Source organism: Salvelinus alpinus, chromosome 3 (genome assembly GCF_045679555.1).
Source record: "Salvelinus alpinus chromosome 3, SLU_Salpinus.1, whole genome shotgun sequence".
NCBI lineage: Eukaryota > Metazoa > Chordata > Actinopteri > Salmoniformes > Salmonidae > Salvelinus > Salvelinus alpinus.
In genome coordinates this window covers 76,514,007-76,535,608 of record NC_092088.1, presented here as the reverse complement: position 1 = coordinate 76,535,608, position 21,602 = coordinate 76,514,007, and the positions used below count along the sequence as shown (strand labels likewise).

Below are 21,602 nucleotides of genomic sequence, written 5' to 3'. Positions count from 1 at the left end.
GGGGAAGCACCGAACGACAGACAGGGATGTTGAACCATCGAAGAGGCGCAAATATGATGAGAACTACATTGATTTGGGGTTCACTTATATTAGGAGTAGTGCCTTTCCTCAGCCACATATGTGCAAAAGTACTATCTCACAACTCTATCTCACAATGAAACCTTCACTCTTGCGCAGACATTTAGAAACAAAACATATAGTTTTGAGCGAGAATTAAGATGACTTTCGAGTAGTAAGTATAAAAGCAATAGATACTATTACTAAGAAGGTGCTAGAAGCGTCGTATATGGTGAGCTACAAAGTGGCTAGGACAGGCAAGCCCCATACTATTGTGGAGGACTTTTAATTCTTCCTACTGCCGCAGATATGGCTGGGACAATGCTGGGGGAAAAGGCCAACAAAAACTACAGACAATGTCTTCATCAAACAACACTGTTTTACGACGCTTCAGTGACATGACAGGAGATGTTTTGAAACCATTACTGCTACGCATGCAAGCCGGTGAATGATGTGCATTACAGCTGGATGAGTCAACAGACGTGGAGGGCCTGGCAACTCCTGATATATGTCCGTTACGTTTATGGGGGGTCAATTAAGGAAGACTTCCTCTTCTGCAAAACTCTGGAAATCAGGACAACAGGAGAGGATATTTTTAAAGTACTGGACAGCTTTGTGACATCAAATGGACTTTGGTAGTAAAGATGTGTTGGTATCTGTACTGATGGCGCAAAAGCCATGACAGGGAGACATAGTGGAGAGGTAACACGCGTGCAAGCAGTTGCTCCCGACGCCACTTGGGTACACTGCAGCATCCACCGAGATGCTCTTGCTGCCAAGGGAATGCCTGACAGCTTGAAAGACGTTTTGGACACTACAATGAAAATGGTTAACTTGTTAAAGCAAGGCCCCTGAACTCTTGTGTACTTTCTGCACTATCCAATAACATGGGCAGCAACCACATAATGCTTTTACAACATACAGAAGTGTGCTGGTTATCAAGGGGAAAAGTATTGACACATTTTTTAAAATTGAGATACGAGCTTAACTTCTTTGCGCTACGGATCCCTTTAGCGGGATCATTTTCCTAAACAACCGCTGAATTGCAGGGCGCCACATATTACTAAAAATATTTATAATCATGCAATCACAAGTGAAATATACCAAAACACAGCTTAGCTTGTTGTTAATCCACCTATCGTGTCAGATTTTGAAAATATGCTTTACAGTGAAAGCAATCCAAGCTTTTGTGAGTGTATCAATCAATGCTAGAACAGATAGCCCAAAATTAGCATGGTCACGAAAGTCAGAAAAGCAATAAAATTAATCGCTTACCTTTGATAATCTTCGGATGTTTGCACTCACGAGTCTCCCAGTTACACAATAAATGTTATTTTTGTTCCATAAATATTACTTTTATAACAAAAAAACGCCATTTGGGTTGCGCGTTATGTTCAGAAAACCACAGCCTCGTTCCGTTCGACGAAAATTCCAAACGTATCCGTAATGTTCGTAGAAACATGTCAAATGTTTTTTTATAATCAATCCTCAGGTTGTTTTTAACATACATAATCGATAATATTTAAACCGGACCGTAACCTATTCAATAAAAGAGAGAAAGAAAATGGAGAGCTACACCTCTCGCGCGCAGGAACTAATCAAAGGACACCTGACTAGTTTGGAAAAATCTCACAAATTTCTCAAAATAAAAGCCTGAAACTATGTCTAATGCCTGGTCACAGCCCGAGGAAGCCATTGGAAAAGGAATCTGTTTGATACCCCTTTAAATGGAAGAAAGACGGGCAATGAAACACAGACTAAAAAATAAATAATCACTTCCGGGTTAGATTTCCTCAGGTTTTCGCCTGCAAAATCAGTTTTGTTATACTCACAGACAATATTTTGACCGTTTTGGAAACTTTGGAGTGTTTTCTATCCTAATCTGTAAATTATATGCATATTCTACAATCTGGACCTGAGAAATAGTCCGTTTACCTTGGGAACATTATTTAAAAAAAATTATAATAATCTGACCCCTAGCGTCAAGAAGTTAAAGTTTCATTTTCACTTGTCTGACCACTTGCTTGATGATTAGTTTCTCACACAACTGGCCTATCTGGGTGATGTTTTTTCACCTGAATGATCTGAATCTATGATTACAGGGACTCTCCACAACTGTATTCAATGTGCGGGACAAAATTGAGGCTATGAATAAAAAGTTGTAGCTTTTTTCTGTCTGCATTAACAAGGACAACACACAGGTCTTTCCATCATTGTATGATTATTTTGTGTGCAAATGAACACAAGCTTATGGACAATGTCAAATGTGATATAGCGAAGCACCTGAGTGAGTTGGGTGCGCAATTACGCAGGTACTTTCTCAAAACAGATGACACAAACAACTGGATTCGTTATCCCTCTCATGCCCTGTCTCCAGTCCACTTACCGATATCTGAACAAGAGAGTCTCATAGAAATTGCAACAAGTGGTTCTGTGAAAATTGAATTCATTCAGAAGCCACTGCCAGATTTCTGGATTGGGCTGCGCTCAGAGTATCCTGCCTTGGCAAATTACGCTGTTAAGACACTGATGCCCTTTGCAACCATGTACCTACGTGAGAGTAGATTCTCGGCCTCACGAGCATGATAACTAAATACAGGCACAGACTGTGTGTGGGAAATGATTTAAGACTGAGACTTTACTCCAATACAACCCAACATTGCAGAGTTATGTGCATCATATGCGCACTCCCTTCTCATTAACCTGTCGTGAGTTATTCAAATTTTTTCGATGAGCAAATAAGGTTTTATATGTAAGATGGTTAAATTATTGATTATTATTTTTTTGGAACACCATTATTTTTGTCTTACTGAGATTTACTGTCAATCTATGCTGAAGATCTAGGTGCTGCTGTAGGCCCTCCTTGGTAGGGGACAGAAGTACCAGATCATCAGCAAACAGTTGACATTTGACCTCAGATTCTAGTAGTGTGAGGATGGGTGCTGCAGACTGTTTTAGTGCCCTCGCCAATTCGTTGATGTATATGTTGAAGAGGGTGGGGTTTAACCTGCATTTCTGTCTTAGCCCCTGGCCCTGTGGAAAGAAATGTGTGTGTTTTTTGCCAATTTTAACCGCACACTTGTTGTTTGTGTACATGGATTCTATAATGTAGTGTCTTTCTTCCAACACCACTTTCCATCAATTTGTATAGCAGACCCTCGTTCCAAATTGAGTTTAAAGCTTTTTTGAAATCAACAAAGCATGAGAAGACTTTAACTTTGTTTTCGTGTGTTTGTTTGTCAATTAGGGTGTGCAGGGTGAATACGTGATCTGTCGTATGGTAATTTGGTAAAAACCCATTTTGACATTTGCTCAGTACATTGTTTTCGCTGAGGAAATGTATGAGTCTGCTTTTAATGATAATGCAGAGGATATTCCCAATGATGTTGCTGTTGACGCATATCCCCCGGTAGTTATTGGGGTCAAATTTGTCTCCAATTTTGTGGATTGGGGTGAACAGTCCTTGGTTCCACATATGAGGGGAGATACCAGAGATTAGGATGATGTTAAAGAGTTTAAGTATAGCCGGCTGGAATTGTGGTCTGTATATTTTATAATTTAATTTAGGATACCATCAACCCCACAGGCCTTTTTGGGTTGGAGGGTTTGTATTTTGTCCTGTAGTTCATTCAATGTAATTGGAGAATCCAGTGTGTTCTCATAGTCTTTAATAGTTTTTTTACTTTTATTTAACTAGGCAAGTCAGTTGAGAACAAATTCTTATTTACAATTGCGGCCTATACTGGCCAAACCCAGACAATGCTGGGCCAATTGTGCTCCACCCTATGGGACTCCCAATCACTGCCAGTTGTGATGCCGCCTGGATTCAAACCAGGGTGTATGTAGTGATGCCTCTAGGACTGAGATGCAGTGCCTTAGACCGCTGCGCCACTCGGGAGCCCTTGATTCTAAGATTTGTATTTGATCACATATATGTTTTTGCTGTTTGTTCTTTGTTATAGGGCCAAAAAGATTGGGGAAGTGGTTTATCCATACATCTCCGTTTTGGATAGACAACTCTTCGTGTTGTTGTTTATTTAGAGTTTTCCAATGTTCCCAGAAGTGATTAGATTCTATGGATTCTTCAATTACATTGAGCTGATTTCTGACGTGCTGTTCCTTCTTTTTCTGTAGTGTATTTCTGTATTGTTTTAGTGATTCACCATAATGAAGGCGTAGGCTCAGGTTTTCTGGGTCTCTATGTTTATAGTTGGATAGGTTTCTCAATTTCTTTCTTAGGTTTCTGCATTCTTCATCAAACCATTTGTCATTGTTGTTACTTTTATTAGGTTGTCTGCTTGACATTTTTAGATTTGATAGGGAAGAGTAGAGGTCAAATATACTGTTTAGGTTTTCTACTGCCAAGTTTACACTTTCACTATTACAGTGAAACCTTTTCTCCAGGAAATTGTCTATAAAGGATTGAATTTTGTTGCCTAATTCTTTTTTGGGTAGATTTCCACACTATTTTTATTCCAGCAATAGCATTTCTTAATATGATTCAGTTCATTTGGCTTTGATGCCTCAGGATTGAGCACAGCTCTGATCAAGTAGTGTGTGATTTTGCTGTGATCTGATAGGGGTGTCAGTGGGCTGACCCTGAACGCTCTAAGAGACTTTAGGTTGAGATCAGTGATAAAGCAGTCTACAGTATTACTGCCAAGAGATGAGTTATAGGTATACCTACCATAGGAGTCCCCTCAAAGCCTACCATTGACTGTGTACATACCCAGCGTACAACAGAACTGCCGGAGTTGTGACCCGTTTTTGGTGGTTATGTTGTCATAGTTGTGTCTAGGGGGCATATGGGGGAGGGAATGCTGTCACCTCCAGGTAGGTGTTTGTCCCCTTGTGTGCTGAGGGTGTTGGCTTCTTGTCGCCACAGACTAGTACATGTCCCTGAGCCTGGCAATTGTTGATATCCCTTTCTAGGATGGAGAAGCTGTACATTTTTCTCTGTTGAGATATTTTCCTTATTAATTTCTAGCCAGATGTAAAATGTTCCTATTTTGACTAATTTAATAGAGTGAGTTAGGTCTGCTCTATACCAAATTAGCATACCCCCTGAGGCTCTTCCCTGGTAGTTTGGTGGATGGGACTACCAGCTCTCTATAACCTAGGGTAACCAGTGGGTCCGTCTCCTTTATACCAGTTTTTTTGTAGAATGACAATGTCTGTACTTCCAATTTCTTTGATGAAGTCTGGGTTCCTGCTCTTTAGGCCAAAGGCAGATGACCTCAGACCTTGTATATTCCAGGATGAGACAGTAAAAGCTTTGTGTTCCATAGTGTCTAGTGGTGTTTTTGTGTGGTTTAGGCCCGGACCATCACAGTAGGTGTGAGCAGAGCATGTTGAGCATCTCATACATACCTTTTAGGTCGCAGGAAGGAGCCTGGGCGGGCGTAATAGTGGGGGTTAGGCCTGTTGCTTTGCTCACGGCCTGGGCATATGTCCTCTGTGCGGTCCTTGCTGCAGGGGTGCGGGGCATGGGGTGTGCAGAAGGGGCATAGGTCTGGTAAGGGGAGGCCTTTATTGGGTGAGGCCAGAGTTTGCTTGGGGTGGTCTTAACTGGTTGGGGTGTGGCTGGTGATGCTGTGGTCTGGCTGTAGGTCCTCTTAGTGTAGGTTCACTCAGTGAAGGTCCTTCGGGAGGGGGTCTTGCAGGTCTGGGAGGGTGTCTCGCTGGTCTGGGCGGGGTGTCCTTTGCTCTGTTGCTCCAGTGTAAGGTGCTGGGGCTACGGTTGAGAGTGACGTCCTTCAGGGTCCTGGCAAAAGTTGGGATTGCTGCCTTGTAGAGGTGGACCTGGTCGTTAAGGCTGTTCAAGTCAATGGTGAAGTGCTGGGCCAGGTATACATTAGATTTTGAGGCACAGTCTTGCGAAATGCTTGCATTCACCCGCTGTATGGTGGCAGAGTGAAAGTATTTTCGTGGTAGCAGGATGGAAATAACCACTTGTGTGTTGGGGAAAGTAGAAGAGGTTTTTCAATCACTCCCTTAAGTGCTGTTGCCACCCTTTCCTGTTGGCCCTCAGGTCATTTGTGCCCATGTGAATTATGATGTGGCTGGGGGACCCTAGGCTGTCCTCTGACAACAGCTCCAGGGCATGCCTAGTGTTTGTCCTCTGACAACAGCTCCAGGGCATGCCTAGTGTTTGTCCTCTGACAACAGCTCCAGGGCATGCCTAGTGTTTGGGCACCAAAGTTTAGCCACTCTGTGTTTGGGAAAAAGTTTATCCTCTTGAATGTATTTGCCATTTGAGTCAATAAGGAGCGCAATCTTTGGCTTTTGTGTGTCCTCAGTGGATGTGTGGGGGGTGGGGGGGTTTCAGGAGGGCTATCGGGGGAGCTAACAAGAGGGCTGTTAGGAGGAGGTAGGGTCTGTTGGGTTGGTGGGTCCTGTGTTGTCTGTCCCATTGGGGTATTGAGGTTGTGGCCCGGGTCTGAGGTGGGCTGTTCTGCTGGCTTCTCTGGGGGAGTGTCCTGCTCTGTGTCACACCTCAGCTTTCTGACCTCGTACTTCAGTGCCATGTGTGCCTCTTTAAGTTCTCTCACGTCAGTCTGTAGAGCAGCCAGCTCTCTGACAGCCATCCAGCTCCACCTTCTGCCCTCCAGGTCTTGTTGTTGTGCTGGCCTGTTTTGTGGGTTTGTTCTGTCTGGATTGTGTGGATTAGCTCTCTGAGCTCCACCATGTCTCGCTCCAGCTCTGTGAATGTATCCGTCTCAATGACGGAGAGCTAATCCACTCACTCACTCACTCACTCACTCACTCACTCACTCACTCACTCACTCACTCACTCACTCACTCACTCACTCACTCACTCACTCACTCACTCACTCACTCACTCACTCACTCACTCACTCACTCACTCACTCACTCACTCACTCACTCACTCACTCACTCACTCACTCACTCACTCACTCACTGACAGTCCATTCAGGGAGCCCCTGACCAAGTTCCTGACGCATCCCCCATCTCAGACTGTAGAGTTGTTCATGATGGAGGCCACGCTCAATGACCCACAGTGGAGCTACATGTTCATGGTGAGACAAACGCCATCCTGCCCAAGAGCCTCGGCACATTACGTCTCACTACGGAGCTTTAACTGTGTGGAGGTGATGTCAACGCCATCCTGCCCAAGAGCCTCGGCACATTACGTCTCACTACGGAGCTTTAACTGTGTGGAGGTGATGTCAACGCCATCCTGCCCAAGAGCCTCGGCACATTACGTCTCACTACGGAGCTTTAACTGTGTGGAGGTGATGTCAACGCCATCCTGCCCAAGAGCCTCGGCACATTACGTCTCACTACGGAGCTTTAACTGTGTGGAGGTGATGTCAACGCCATCCTGCCCAAGAGCCTCGGCACATTACGTCTCACTACGGAGCTTTAACTGTGTGGAGGAATCCGTTTGATGTCAGATAGAATTGCAGTAATGGCTGCTAACACTATGCTCCGGGTGTTCTCATTCAGACCCTTTGCTCCATGGATCTGTTTAAGAAATACATGAGATAATTCCCATTCTCCTAATCCCCTTTCCTCTGTTGTGCTCCAGAGCTTCCTGAAACATAAAGAAGCCAAGCCCCTGACGGACATGCTGGCCTCCAACCCCAGTCGCTTCACCCCCCTGCTGGTACCGCAGCCACAGCCAGGTCTGGGTCCTCCACCACCAACACCTGTGTGAGAAGGTGCTCTCTTTCCTCTCCTCAGATCGTCAGTATCATAGTGAACAACGAGGAGGGTTGGTTAGCGGGGCAGCACTCTCTAGTCAGCCAGCTCAGACAGGTTTGGGCCAGTTAAGCCTTCCAGGAACGACACCGCAAAGACAACATGGCCGCCATCAACTGGAAGGAGCCCAAGCTGCTGGCCTACAGTCTGCTCAGCCACTGCAAGTATGTACAAAAAAAAACACACACCATGATACTGCTGTAAATATGCATCATTTGCACTACCACTTCAGTACGAAACTGCCTGGGTTGGTCAATACTTCTAAGATCAAGATGCATCATTGACTGTCATCTATCTTTCATGTAAATCTTTATTTTTTATACCTTGCATGCTCACACACTGTCAGTGTTCTACTCACTGTTTACTCACCCCCCCTCCCCTCCAGGCGTAACTTCAATGAGATCGAGCTGCTGTTCCAGCTGCTGAGGGCGTTTACGGGTTGTTTCCTGTACAACAGGGATCTTTAGGAATAAAGGACCACATGGAGGAGGAGATCCCTAAGAACTACAGCATCGCTCGAACCCTCTTCTTCCAATGACCCACATTTCAACGACGAGCTCAAATCCAAGGTAACCAACACGGACGTATGGGAACACAGCATCCTCTCAAATGTTTTCACACATACAAACACCGACATGGTAAAATAACATAATATTAAAAGCCCCAAAATGGAAATTAAAATTCTTAACCGTGAGTGTTCCCTGCTGGACTGCAGTGTTTTAATTTCAGTGGTGCAGCGCCAGCCCCCCCCCCCTCCAATTACTTATGTTTCTCTTATACTTAGCTTCCTCTTAATTGTTCTCCTCGAGCGAAGAGCAGATGCTGTCCGTGTGTGTGCTTGAGTGAGTGCGTGCGTGCGTGCGTGCGTGCGTGCGTGCGTGCGTGCGTGCGTGCGTGCGTGCGTGCCTCCACTGACATATTCAATAATTGACTGAAGCATTTTCCTGGAAACAAGGTAGTATAGGAAGAAGGCGTGTGCTGTGCAATAGCACTAGGCAGATGAGGTCTGTTTGGATATTTCACTTTAACCTCCACACTCATAAGTGTGTCTCAAATGATGCCCTATTCCCTTTATAGCACACTACATTTGACCAGGGTCCACAGGGCTCTGGTCAACAGTAGTGCACTATATAGGGAATTGGGTTCTATTTGGGATGCAGAGGCCTATTCAGATATGGTGGAAAAGGGTGTTATTTTGTAGTAGCCTCCTAAATCTGCTAACAGAGATGTTTTATCCTGGTTTGACAGCTGGATGATTTAACATAATGCATATTGCTGGCCACGCTCTCACTCTGTCTGTCTCTTGCTCTGTCTGTCTGTCTCTTGCTTTGTCTGTCTCTTGCTTTGTCTGTCTCTTACTCTGTCTGTCTCTTACTCTGTCTGTCTCTCGCTCGCTCTGTCTGTCGCTCGCTCTGTCTGTCGCTCTGTCTGTCGCTCTGTCTGGCTCTCGCTCTCGCTCTCACTCTGTCTGGCTCTCGCTCTCACTCTGTCTGGCTCTCGCTCTCACTCTGTCTGGCTCTCGCTCTGTCTGGCTCTCGCTCTGTCTGGCTCTCGCTCTGTCTGGCTCTCGCTCTGTCTGTCAATCTCACTCTGTCTGTCACTCTGTCTGTCTGTCGCTCTGTCTGTCTGTCGCTCTGTCTGTCGCTCGCTCTGTCTGTCTGTTGCTCGCTCTGTCGGTCTCTCGCTCGCTCGCTCTGTCTGTCTGTCACTCTGTCTCTCTTACTCTGTCTTTCTGTCTGTCTGTCTCTCGCTCTTTGTCTGTCTACCGCTCTGTCTGTCTGTCTGTCTGTCTATCGCTCGCTCTGTCTGTCTGTTGCTCGCTCTGTCGTTCTGTCGGTCTCTCGCTTGCTCGCTCGCTCTGTCTGTCTGTTTGTCTGTCTGTCACTCTGTCTCTCTTACTCTTTCTGTCTGTCTGTCTCCCGCTCTTTCTGTCTGTCTACCGCTCTGTCTGTCTGTCTCTCTCGCTCTGTCTGTCTGTCTCTCGCTCTGTCTGTCTCTCGCTCTGTCTGCCTCTCGCTCCGTCTGTCTGTCTGTTGCTCTCTCTGTCTGTCTCTCTGTCGCTCTCTCTGTCTGTCTCTACGTCGCTCTCTCTGTCTGTCTCACTGTCGCTCTCTCTGTCTGTCTCTTGCTCTGTCTGTCTCTCTGTCTGTCTCTTGCTCTGTCTGTCTCTCTGTCTCTTGCTCTGTCTGTCTCTCGCTCTCTGTCTGTCTCTCGCTCTCTGTCTGTCTCGCTCTGTCTGTCTGTCTCCTCGCTCTTGCTCTGACTGTCTGTCTCCTCACTCTTGCTCTGTCTGTCTGTCTCCTCACTCTGTCTGTCTCCTCACTCTGTCTGTCTCCTCACTCTGTCTGTCTCCTCACTCTGTCTGTCTCTTCACTCTGTGTCCTCGCTCTCGCAGGCTCTCGCTCTCACTGGCTCTCGCTCTGTCTGTCTCCTCACTCTGTCTGTCTCCTCACTCTGTCTGTCTCCTCACTCTGTCTGTCTCCTCACTCTGTCTGTCTCCTCACTCTGTCTGTCTCTTCACTCTGTGTCCTCGCTCTCGCAGGCTCTCGCTCTCACTGGCTCTCGCTCTGTCTCGCTCTCGGTCTCTCTGGCTGTAGCTCAATCTGTCACTCGCTCGCCTCGTCTGTCTCTCACTCTGTCTGTCTGTCTGTCTGTCTGTCTGTCTGTCTGTCTGTCTGTCTGTCTGTCTGTCTGTCTGTCTGTCTGTCTGTCTGTCTGTCTGTCTGTCTGTCTGTCTGTCTGTCTGTCTGTCTGTCTGTCTGTCTGTCTGTCTGTCTGTCTGTCTGCCTGCCTGCCTGTCTGTCTGTCTGTCTGTCTGTCTGTCTGTCTGTCTGTCTGTCTGTCTGCCTGTCGCTCTCCCTTTCTCTCTCTTGCTCGGTCTGTCTGTCTTTCTCAACAACAAAAAAATCTAATTCAGATTGCTTTATTGGCATGAAATACAATTTGTAGATATTGCAAAGGCGTATAGTTTCAGTAAATACAGTACAATGCAATAAGGCTAATAAAATCCAGTTAATTTCAGTAGTAATAATAATAGTACATGTAATCATGTATCCAGGTACAACACTACTGCTTTTGTGGGATCTTTGGTCAAAACAATTATAAACGTAACATGTAAAGTGTTGGTCCCATGTTTCATGAGCTGAAATAAAGATCCCACAAATGTTCCATAAGCACAAAAAGCGTATTTCTCTCAAATTTTGTGCAAAAATGTGTTTACATCCCTGTTAATGAGCATTTCTCCTTTGCCAAGATAATCCATCCACCTGATAGGTGTAATGATTAAACAACATGATCATTACACATGTGCACCTTGTGCTGGGGACAATAAAAGGCCACTTTGCCACAATGCCACAGATGTCTCAAGTTTTGAGGGGCGTGCAATTGGCATGCTGACTGCAGGAATGTCCACCAGAGCTGTTGCCAGAGAATTGAATGTTCATTTCTCTACCATAAGTCACCTCCAATGTTGTTTTAGAGAATTTTAAAACATTGCCCCTCGGTGTCATTCAAACATACTTTTTATTATGTTTTGACTTTATTTTGACTTTATTTTTGACTTTTATCTTTGACCATCATTCTATCTCCAGCACAACAACTCCACTCCCACTTGTCTCCAATTCCACCTCCCAACCCTCAGCTTCCCTCAGCCCATCCCACCTATCTCTGCTGGCCACCCTCTTCGGATTTTTACACAACATATATCTTTCAACTATGCTGTGATGTTTAACGTAATGTTCAATTTCAATCTATCTAATCGAATAGAATTCACAGATTGCGAGTTGAAGATAAATACTTTTATTAAGAGTATTAGTATATTAGTAATTGACTGACCCGGTCTCTCCAGATCTCCTAAAAGTACTATTTCTAGGGTCAATTTTAGATCAATGCTATGCATTTTCAGCCATGCCTGAGACCAGAAACAGGCTACCTGAGGGCAATACCAAAATGAATGGTCTGTTGATTCTGTATCCTCACAACAAAATCTGCAGAGCTTTGATGATTTTATGCCCCAAAATATTCAACATTTTGTTGGTGGCAAGAATTCTATATAATAATTTTAGTCTTGAATCCTGCGTTGTTATATATATCAACTCAAACCCTGTACCATGGAATCAGTACATCAAAAATCTCTTCCCATCTATTTTGCAACCTGTATGGCACAGTTGTCAACATTCCGGTCCTCAAATGAAACTAGTATACTTTCCTATTTATGCTATTTTTATTCCTCCGCCAGTTTTGATCCTTTATATTGGGCAGACAGACCAGTTCCCTACCTCCTCCCGCTGCCACCTGCCTCCTCCATTTTTTGTGGCAATGCTGTAATCAATTGGTTGTACTCTTGGATTGAGCAGACCTTCCCGTACAATTCTGATAACTCCATGAAGGACATAACTCTACCATTCCAATTTACAATATAATTTAAGAACAAAATACAATTTTCAAACATCTTTCCCATAAATACTGTTATTTTATCAACCAGCACATTTGAGTTCAGCCATAATATTTGTTATAATATTTGTTCTATCTTTTCAGGGGGATGAAATTGAAATTGTAGCCAGCTCTGCAATGCTTGTTTGAAAAAGAGAGATACTTTTGTCAAAGTATCATTTTCAGTTAATCGAAAATGAGACATGGCAATCTGCACAAAGTCAAAAAGGCAATTTTTAAACAATGGATGAGCTTGTCTTAGTATTCTACTTGAGAACCATTTAGGGTTCAAGTAAAACTTGAAAAGTAAAGCTCTTAGAGAGCGGTTTAGTGCTTTTATATTTAATAATCTCAACCCACCCAATTCATATTCATTATATAGATAGGCATGCTTTATTTTAACTGGTTTAGCTTCCCAGATAAAGCAAAATATTTTTTGCTCATATGATTTGAAAAACGAGTCATCAGGAGTAGGCAGCGCCATAAGTAAGTGAGTAAACTGAGATATGACTAAGGAGTTAATCAGGGCAATTTTTCCATAAATAGACAGGTATTTACATCTCCATGGTTGAAGGATCTTGTCTATTTTTACAAGTTTTCTATTGAAATTAATTGTGGAGACCTTATTTATATATTTTGTGATATGAATACCAAGTATGTCTACTTCACCATCAGCCCATGTTATAGGTAAACTGCAGGGTAATGTAAAAGTTGTATTTTTTAAAGATCCAATACGTAATATTGTACACTTATCAGAATTAGGTTTTAGTCCAGAGAGTACAGATAAGTTATCTAGATCTTCAATGAGACATTGCAGGGATCTAGCTTGCTGACTTAATATAAAACTTGAGTCATCGGCATACATGGACACTTTTGTTTTTAAGCCTTGGATTTGTAATCCTCTTTCGATGGCCATAACGAATAAATATGGTGACAGTGGACATCCTTTTTTAACTCCTCTTGACAATTCAAAACTCTCTGAGAAGTAGCCGTTTGTTAGGGGGAGCGACACATGGATTCCAGCCAGAGCACTAGCCTCTATTTCAACGTTAAGAAAATCGTCCGTGTCTGTAGATGAATCTGTTTTTCTTTTTTTGTCAGGTTAAAGTTATTTTGTGAGGTAGTCGGACCATTCCATGATGGAGTATGTTGTTCCTCCATTGCGAAAAGCTGTTGGTACTCGTCAATTTCCCTCAGGATCTCCTTAGTATCCAGATTGGCTCCTTACTGCAACCAGTTGTTTTACGAAAAGATAACAATGAGTCTTTCCCATTATGACGACAGGTGTCTGTAGTACAGCCAGCCAGCACTCGCGGAATCCACACAAAAAATGGAACACAAACTTGCAGTCCCAGCCGTAAAGGCTAACTGCGTCGTGGAATCCTTAGAAACAAAACTTTAGTTCTGAATAAAATCGATTTAACGAAAAAGATTTAATATAAACAACAAACCGAGTGTAGACAGTACAATGTTCTATTGAGTGCTCTGATGACGTATGTTGCGTCATAAAGCCTCATCATGGCTTTATAAATTATTTGAAATACTCACATCCACTTACATCAACCATGAATAGCTGTTGTCTTTTCAACGAGTGAGTTATTGTAGTGTGTTCTTGCAAAGTTCCCTCCTGGGACTTCACCTTCAGTCAGTTGTTTTCCTCAGCTCCTAAGTTCCAGTCTGTCTTCCTATTTTACTTCCATTGTCCCTTATCAGTTCCCTGTCATTATTTAGTCATGATGTGAAGCAGCCTCAATCAGTGTAGTAGAGATAACTAAAGTAAGTCCACCAGGACTTCCCCTCCTCCACCCATCCCTCCATCTCCTCCTCCACTCCTCCCTATTCATGAGCTTCCTAAGACAAGCTTATCTGAGTGCTTCCCCAAATGTCTGACAATGATTGTTTTTCTCTCCGTGGATCGCTGCAGCCCCCCTCAAACCAAGGCCCAACCTTACCTCAGAGATGTGTCCTCTCCCTCTTGAGACTGAACTGTACATGGCTAGCAGTCTTATCCAGAGTAATGAACAGAGCTGTAAATGACATTGTCTTTTATCATCTCATTGTACTGTCATGTCAGTGATTAAAGGGACAGCGGGAGAGGGCAGAACACACACACATCTATCTGAAACACACCAGAGACTAGGCCTTATTCTGCTCCTACAGCTATGAATTCATACTTTTTTACTGTGACCAGAGCCTTAACAACTGAGTCACCTTTTTCATTAATACATATTAGTCCAAAGAGTCTGCTTCGAGTCCAAATAATCTTTCTATCTCTTTCTTCTCTCCTCCCTCGCTCTCCCATTCTCCTTCTCCCTACTAAATAGAGAGCTTTATTCTACTATAATCAAATATGTTGCCTTTTCCTGTTCGTCTCCCAGGCACGTCAACTGTGTCGTCTAGGTATGAGGAGTTGGAGTGTCTGTATGCAGTGGTGGGTAAGGTAATCTACGAGGGCCTCACCAACTATGAGAAGGCCACCAGCAGTGCTAACCCAACACAGCTGTTTGGTAAGACACCTACCAGTACCAACACTCTCTCTCTCTTTTACTTTCTCTGTTGGTCTCTCTCTTTCTGCCTTGCACTCAGTCACTCACGCTCTTTCTCTGTGTCTCTCTTGGGCGCACTCATGCATGCACACTACCACACTATCTCTATTAGAGGTCGACCGATTATGATTTTTCAACGCCGATACCGATACCGATTATTGGAGGACAAAAAAAGCTGATACCGATTAATCGGCCGATTTATAAAAAAAAAAAAAAGGTTTAAATATATATATCATACACACACACACATTTTTGTAATAATGACAATTGCAACAATACTGAATGAACAATGAACACTTTAATTTCACTTAATATAATACATAAATACACACACACACACAGCTCTGAAGTGACAATGTTACTGAAGAGTCTGCTTAGGAGACAAATACTCTCAACTGTTTGAATAAAAATAGAGTTTAAGTTACCTGTGATGAATGTTGAAAACAAAAACTGTCATTTCTATATGCAGGAAATCCTATTTTAATAATGGGCATGGTAAGAATTGACGACCAATGTGCGAGTCATAATTCCCATGACACCTTCTAGCAAAATCTGAAAAGCGGTTCCTTCATTTATTCCATAGGATATTTTTTAGATTAACTTAAAATAAGGTCTGTGTTTCGTGTAGGCTTACACCACCTTGCCAATTGTATAACTGTGTAGATATCCATAGGACAAGGTAACTCTGATCAATATTGGCTAAATATAAGCGAAGATCATTTTTTTTGTAGAGTGGATTTATGAAAATATGTTGACAAACGTTACCTTATCCTAGTGAGATTTACACGGGTATCAAAACGTCGAGGCGGTTTAAGCCTGCACGAAACACAGACCTTATTTGAAGTAGATCAAGACATTCTCTATGGAAGACATGAACGGTAAAATAACGAAGGAACCCCTTTCAAGTTCAGCCGCAAGTTATTACAGGAATTATAACGCGTCGACTATTTCTCTCTAAACCATATACCTTTGACTAATCCGGAAACTATCACCTCGAAAACAAAACGTTTATTCCGTTCCGTATTTTATCTAACGGGTGGCATCCATGAGTCTAAATATTCCTGTTACATTGCACAACCTTCAATGTTGTCATAATTACGTAAAATTCTGGCAAATTAGTTCGCAAAGAGCCAGGCGGCCCAAACTGTTGCATATACCCTGACTCTGCGTGCAATGAACGCAAGAGAAATGACATAATTTCACCTGGTTAATATTGCCTGCTAACCTGGATTTCTTTTAGCTAAATATGCAGGTTTAAAAATATATACTTGTGTATTGATTTTAAGAAAGGCATTGATGTTTATGATTAAGTACATATTGGAGCAATGACAGTCATTGATTGATTGTTTTTTATAAGATAAGTTTAATGCTAGCTAGCAATTTACCTTAGCTTACTGCATTCGCGGCACAGGCAGGCTCCCCGTGGAGTGAAATGTAATCAGTGTTGGACTAGCATTGGACTAGTTAACTGTAAGGTTGCAAGATTGGATCCCCCGAGTTGACAAGGTTAAAAATCTGTCGTTCTGCCCCTGAACGAGGCAGAACGTTCCTAGGCCATCATTGAAAATAAGAATGTGTTCTTAACTGACTTGCCTAGTTAAATAAAGATTAAATGTGCTTCTACACCGTGCTTCTACACCTGCATTGCTTGCTGTTTGTGGTTTTAGGCTGGGTTTCTGTACAGCACTTCGAGATATTAGCTGATGTACGAAGGGCTATATAAAATAAACTTGATTTGATGATTAAATAAAGGTGTTAAAAAAAAAAAAAAGAATTGGCAAATCGGCGCCTAAAAATACCGATTTCCGATTGTTATGAAAACTTGAAATCGGCCCCGATTAATCGGCCATTCCGATTAATCGGTCGACCTCTAATCTCTATCCAGCAATTAGAGGAGTAGGTGTGGTGTGTAGGTGTGTTAACAGCTGGTGTGGTTACAGGAAGGGTGCAGCACAGGATTCAGTCTGTAGCGGGAAAGAAGATTTTTGTCTTTCACTACTTCTTCTGTTATGAGTTTTCTACCAGATGTCAGATGTTTTTTCTGAAAAGCTTATTTTTGATAGAAGAGAATAAAGTCTCAATTTACACAGGTGGCATTATTTATTTCAGTAAGTGGGACATGAAGTGACAAATGGCTGTTGGAGAACACTCTTACGTGAACACTATTTCATACCGTTTCCTGAAATGGCAACAGTGGTCAATAACTGCCTTCATACCCTGTCCTCTCCACGAGAGGTTCTGTTACACACACACACCACTGAAATGATGAATGTGTCTTGCCGAGGGTGACATTTTACAATTTGTCTCCCCTCCCAAGAGCGGTGTAGAGAGAAATACGTTACTCATTTTCTTGACTCAGTTATTCGGTTAGATTTCCTCAAAAAATGACCTTGAAGTATAACTTCTCCTTACAAACAGACTGACTTTTTTCCATGTTTTACCAGCATGTGTTCATGTGCATGTGCCAGGGTTTCTGTTAGCCGGTAACAGCTGGCTTTTGAAGGATTAACGATTCTTAGGCCAAGAATCACGAGCAATGGACATTAGACCGGTGGAAATCTGTCCTTTGGTCTGATGAGTCCAAATTTGAGATTTATGGTTCTATCTGCCATGTGTTTGTGAGAGGCAGAGTAGGTGAATGGATGTTCTCTGCATGTGTGGTTCCCACCGTGAAGCATGGAGGAGGTGTGATGGTGTGTGGGTGCTTTGTTGGTAACACTGTCAGTGATTTATTCAGAATTGTTGCTAGCTAAGGCACACTTAACCAGCATAGCTACCACAGCGTTCTGCAGCAATATGCCATCCCATCTGGTTTGCGCTTAGTGGGACTATCATTTGTTTGTCAACAGGACAATGACTCAAAACACACCTCCAGGCTGTGTAAGGGCTATTTAACCAACAAGGGGAGTGATGAGTGCTGCATCAGATGACCTGGCCTCCACAATCACCTGACCTTAACCCAATTGAGATGGTTTGGGATGAATTGGACCGCAGAGTGAAGGAAATGCAGCCAACAAGTGCTTAGCATATGTGGGAACTCCAAGACTCCATTAAGCTGGTTGAGGGAATGCCAAAAGTGTGTAAAGCTGTCATCAAGTCAAAGGGTGGCTACTTTGAAGAATCTAAAATCTAAAATATATTGTGATTTTGTTTAATACTTTTTGATTACTACATGATTCCATATCTGTTATTTCATAGGTTTGATGTCGTCACTATTATTCTACAATGTAGAAAATAGTAAAAATAAAGAAAACCCTTGAATGAGATTCTACCAAATTTTCACAACTCTTCAGGCAACATCATTATTTTTTGTAAAAATTATTGAGGTGGCAGCATCTTGTTATGGGGAGTTTGTTGGGATAAAAAAAATATATGAAAGGAGCAAAACCCAGGTAAAAAGTTAAAGTGAAACCCACCTCAGTCTTCTGAAAACCTAACCCTGACATTGTGTGTAACTTTCAGGCAAAAAAATAAAACCCTTTTGTAAGCAAAATGCACACCAGAATGGCTTTGCAAGAGATGTTGAGTGTTCCTGAATGGTTCAGTCTAAGTCCTGACTTAAATCTGCTTAAAAAATCTGAGACAACATTTGAATATTGCTGTCCATCAAGGATCCCCAACCAAATTTACTGATCCTGACCAATTTTGACAAAAACAATGGATATGTTGCCCTAAGAGTAAAGTTGGTCAAATCTTTATGAAAATGATTCACAACTGTGATGGTTTCCAAAGGTGCTTCAACCAAATATTAACTGGGTGGAAACTTATCCAATTATGATATTTCAGTTATTTAGTTATTTAATTTTTATTTGGAAAAGGTTCTATAGCTTTCTTTCACTTCGGAAATCTGGAGTAGGTTGTGTAGATCTGTAGGGAAAAAATCAAATGAATAGGGCTGTGACGGACTTGGAATTGGAGGTTACGGTAATTGACCTCCCCCTGTTCAGGGGAGGTCAAAATTATGTTTGGACACTTGTTTACATGGATATGCATCTTAATAAAACCTATTTGAAATAAGCTATTACAGTTCGATATTATCATGGCAGTTCATTATTATTATTCAGGTTATTACTTCTAAATATTAATCAACAAATTAAGAAATGCCAGTTGGAGAGGATCTGTCGCATTTTTGTATTGACACAACATTAACAGAGTCAAAATATAGATATGCCTACCTTGTGCTTGTCTGTTGGCTTTTCTGCATATAAAAACATTGAATGCAGATCCTATTTTGACGCGAAAAACCATTAAAACGAAGTACGATGGATTTTCTGCCACTTTTCCCAAAATATTTGCATGATGTTACAAACACTGCTGTTGCGGTCATTCAATGGTATTGGCATATGTTCTTCAAAGAGAATATGCCATAATGACAGAAAGCCTACACTACTGACAATAGGCCTTTTACAAGATTACATTATGACAGGAGCGTTTGATTCTTATTAAAGAGATGGAGTCCAGACAGGTTACTTTAGGAAACTTTCTGAATGGACATATAGGTCTATAGAGAGAATCAGCTAACTCACACGCACACCGCTGTAAAGGCACCCGTCAATCAAAGCCGCCAGCGTATGTCGGACGTGAGCAAATATTTCTCCCTTCCTTAAAATGTATTTACAAACCTAGGCTTGCCTTACATGCTGACTAGACCGGGCGCACGCATGTTGATTTTGTCCATCCATACCAGATGCGGTCAGGACACTCAGGTTGAAATATCAAAACGAACTCTGAACCAACTGTCACGTTCCTGACCTGTTTTCTGTTGTTTTTGTATGTGTTAGTCGGTCAGGGCGTGAGTGTGGGTGGGCATTCTATGTTATGTGTTTCTATGTTGGTTAATGGGTGACCTGATATGGTTCTCAATTAGAGGCAGGTGGTTTTCATCTCCTCTGATTGAGAACCATATTAAGGTAGGTGGTTTCACATTGTTTGTTGTGGGTGGTTGTCTTCCGTGTCTGTGCCTGTTTGCACCACACGGGACTGTTTCGTTTTGTTCGTTCGGTTTTTGTGTAGTCTATTTTCCTGTTCGTGAGTTCTTCGTGTTATGTAAGTTCGTTTGTTCAGGTCTGTTGACTCCGTTTATTATTTTGTAAATTCTCAAGTGTTTTTCGTATTTGTCTTTATTCTTTAATAAATATCATGTCAAATTACTACGCTGCAAATTGGTCCTCCGATCCTTCTCGCCTCTCCTCGTCTGAGGAGGAGGAGGACGAAGTAGAAGAGCGTTACACCAACTATATTAATTTGGGGACAGGTCGAAAAGCATTAAACATTTATGGCAATTTAGTTAGCTAGCTTGCTGTTGTTAGCTCCGGTAATATGTCCTGGGATATAAACATTGGGTTGTTACTTTACCTGAAATGCACAAGGTCCTCTACTCCGACAATTAATCCAAATATAAAAGGGTAAACCGAGTTTGTTTCTAGTAATCTCTCCTCCTTCAGGCTTCTTCTTCTTCTTTGTTCTTTATATGGCGGTTGGCAACCAACTTTAAGGTGCATTACCACCACTGTCACGGCCGTTGAAAGAAGAGGAGCAAGGTGCAGCGTGGTGAGCGTACATATTCCTTTATTTAAGTGAATACGCCGACAAAACAATAAACACTACAAAACAAACCCTGAAGCTAAAGGCTATGTGCCATAAACAAAGTCAACTTCCCACAAAGACAGGTGGGAAAAAGGGCTACCTAAGTATGGTTCTCAATCAGAGACAACGATAGACAGCTGTCCCTGATTGAGAACCCTACCCGGCCAAAACATAGAAATACAAATAATAGAACATAGAATACCCACCCCAACTCACACCCTGACCAAACCAAAATAGAGGCATAAAAAGGATCTCTAAGGTCAGGGCGTGACAACCACCAACTGGACTGGAGTGTGGACCTCGGGCACCTCCCCTTCAGGACCCAGAGCTCAGATATCTCAGGTCTGTCTGGCCCATACAGAAGCCCCTGTATCAGTGTGAATGGCTGTACAGTCCTGTAGATCCGCTGGGCTGATAGACAGGTCTCACTGGGAATGTACCACAGCTCTGGGTTGTAGAATCAGAGAGATTCCTCTGGCTGACACAAACAGGGCTCTGGTTCCCCTCCTGGGTCATAGATGCAGAGAGATTCCTCTTGCTGTGTTATAGTGTGGACACTGGGTGCTACTACAGTCAGACTGCATTCAGTGTTTAATGTTGGACCTGGTGAGTAGTCATTTGTCCGTCATGTCCATGAAGATGAGGAAGAACTTCATCCAGGTCATCCTCACGTCGCTCATCGATAAGTCACCCGACGCCAAGATCCCAAAGCAACCTGGGAACCAGGAAGCACAACCTACACAGCTGTCTTTGCTCTGTTTATTCATTTATTCAGTGTAGAGTCCAGCAGAGAGTCAGAATGAGGGGGCAGGAGCAAAGGTGCTTCACACTCCCCCCTCCAGATGCTCTAAAGATAAATTAACTGAATCAATCTGCTCTCTCTCCCTCTCTCCTCTCCTACATCTCGCTCATTCCCTCTCTCCCACAGATGCCCAATCTTTGTGAGAAGTTCATTCTGCTGGAGAAGATGATGACCTATATTGAGAAGCGTTTCCCTGATGACCTTGAGTTAAACGCCCAGTTCCTGGCCCTCGTTAATTACGTCTATAGGTAATTATCCCCATTAATCACCTGGACGAGTATGCACGGCAAGTATGCTTGGCGCCACTACGCTTCTTCATCCATCGAGGGGGAGGGAGAGGGAAAGGTGGAGATGTGGGTTGAGAGAAAGAGGGGGGGGGGTGGAGTATGCCAGGTCACTGCCACACAACCATTCATCTATCGAGAGGGAGGGGGAGAAAGAGAGCAGTGGGGATT

The 21,602-nt window shown here is 42.9% G+C and overlaps 1 pseudogene; it reads left to right on the top strand.

Annotated features, from left to right (window-relative positions):
• Positions 1 to 21,602, top strand: part of LOC139569847 (transformation/transcription domain-associated protein-like) — a 166,868-nt pseudogene that overhangs the window by 36,638 nt on the left and 108,628 nt on the right.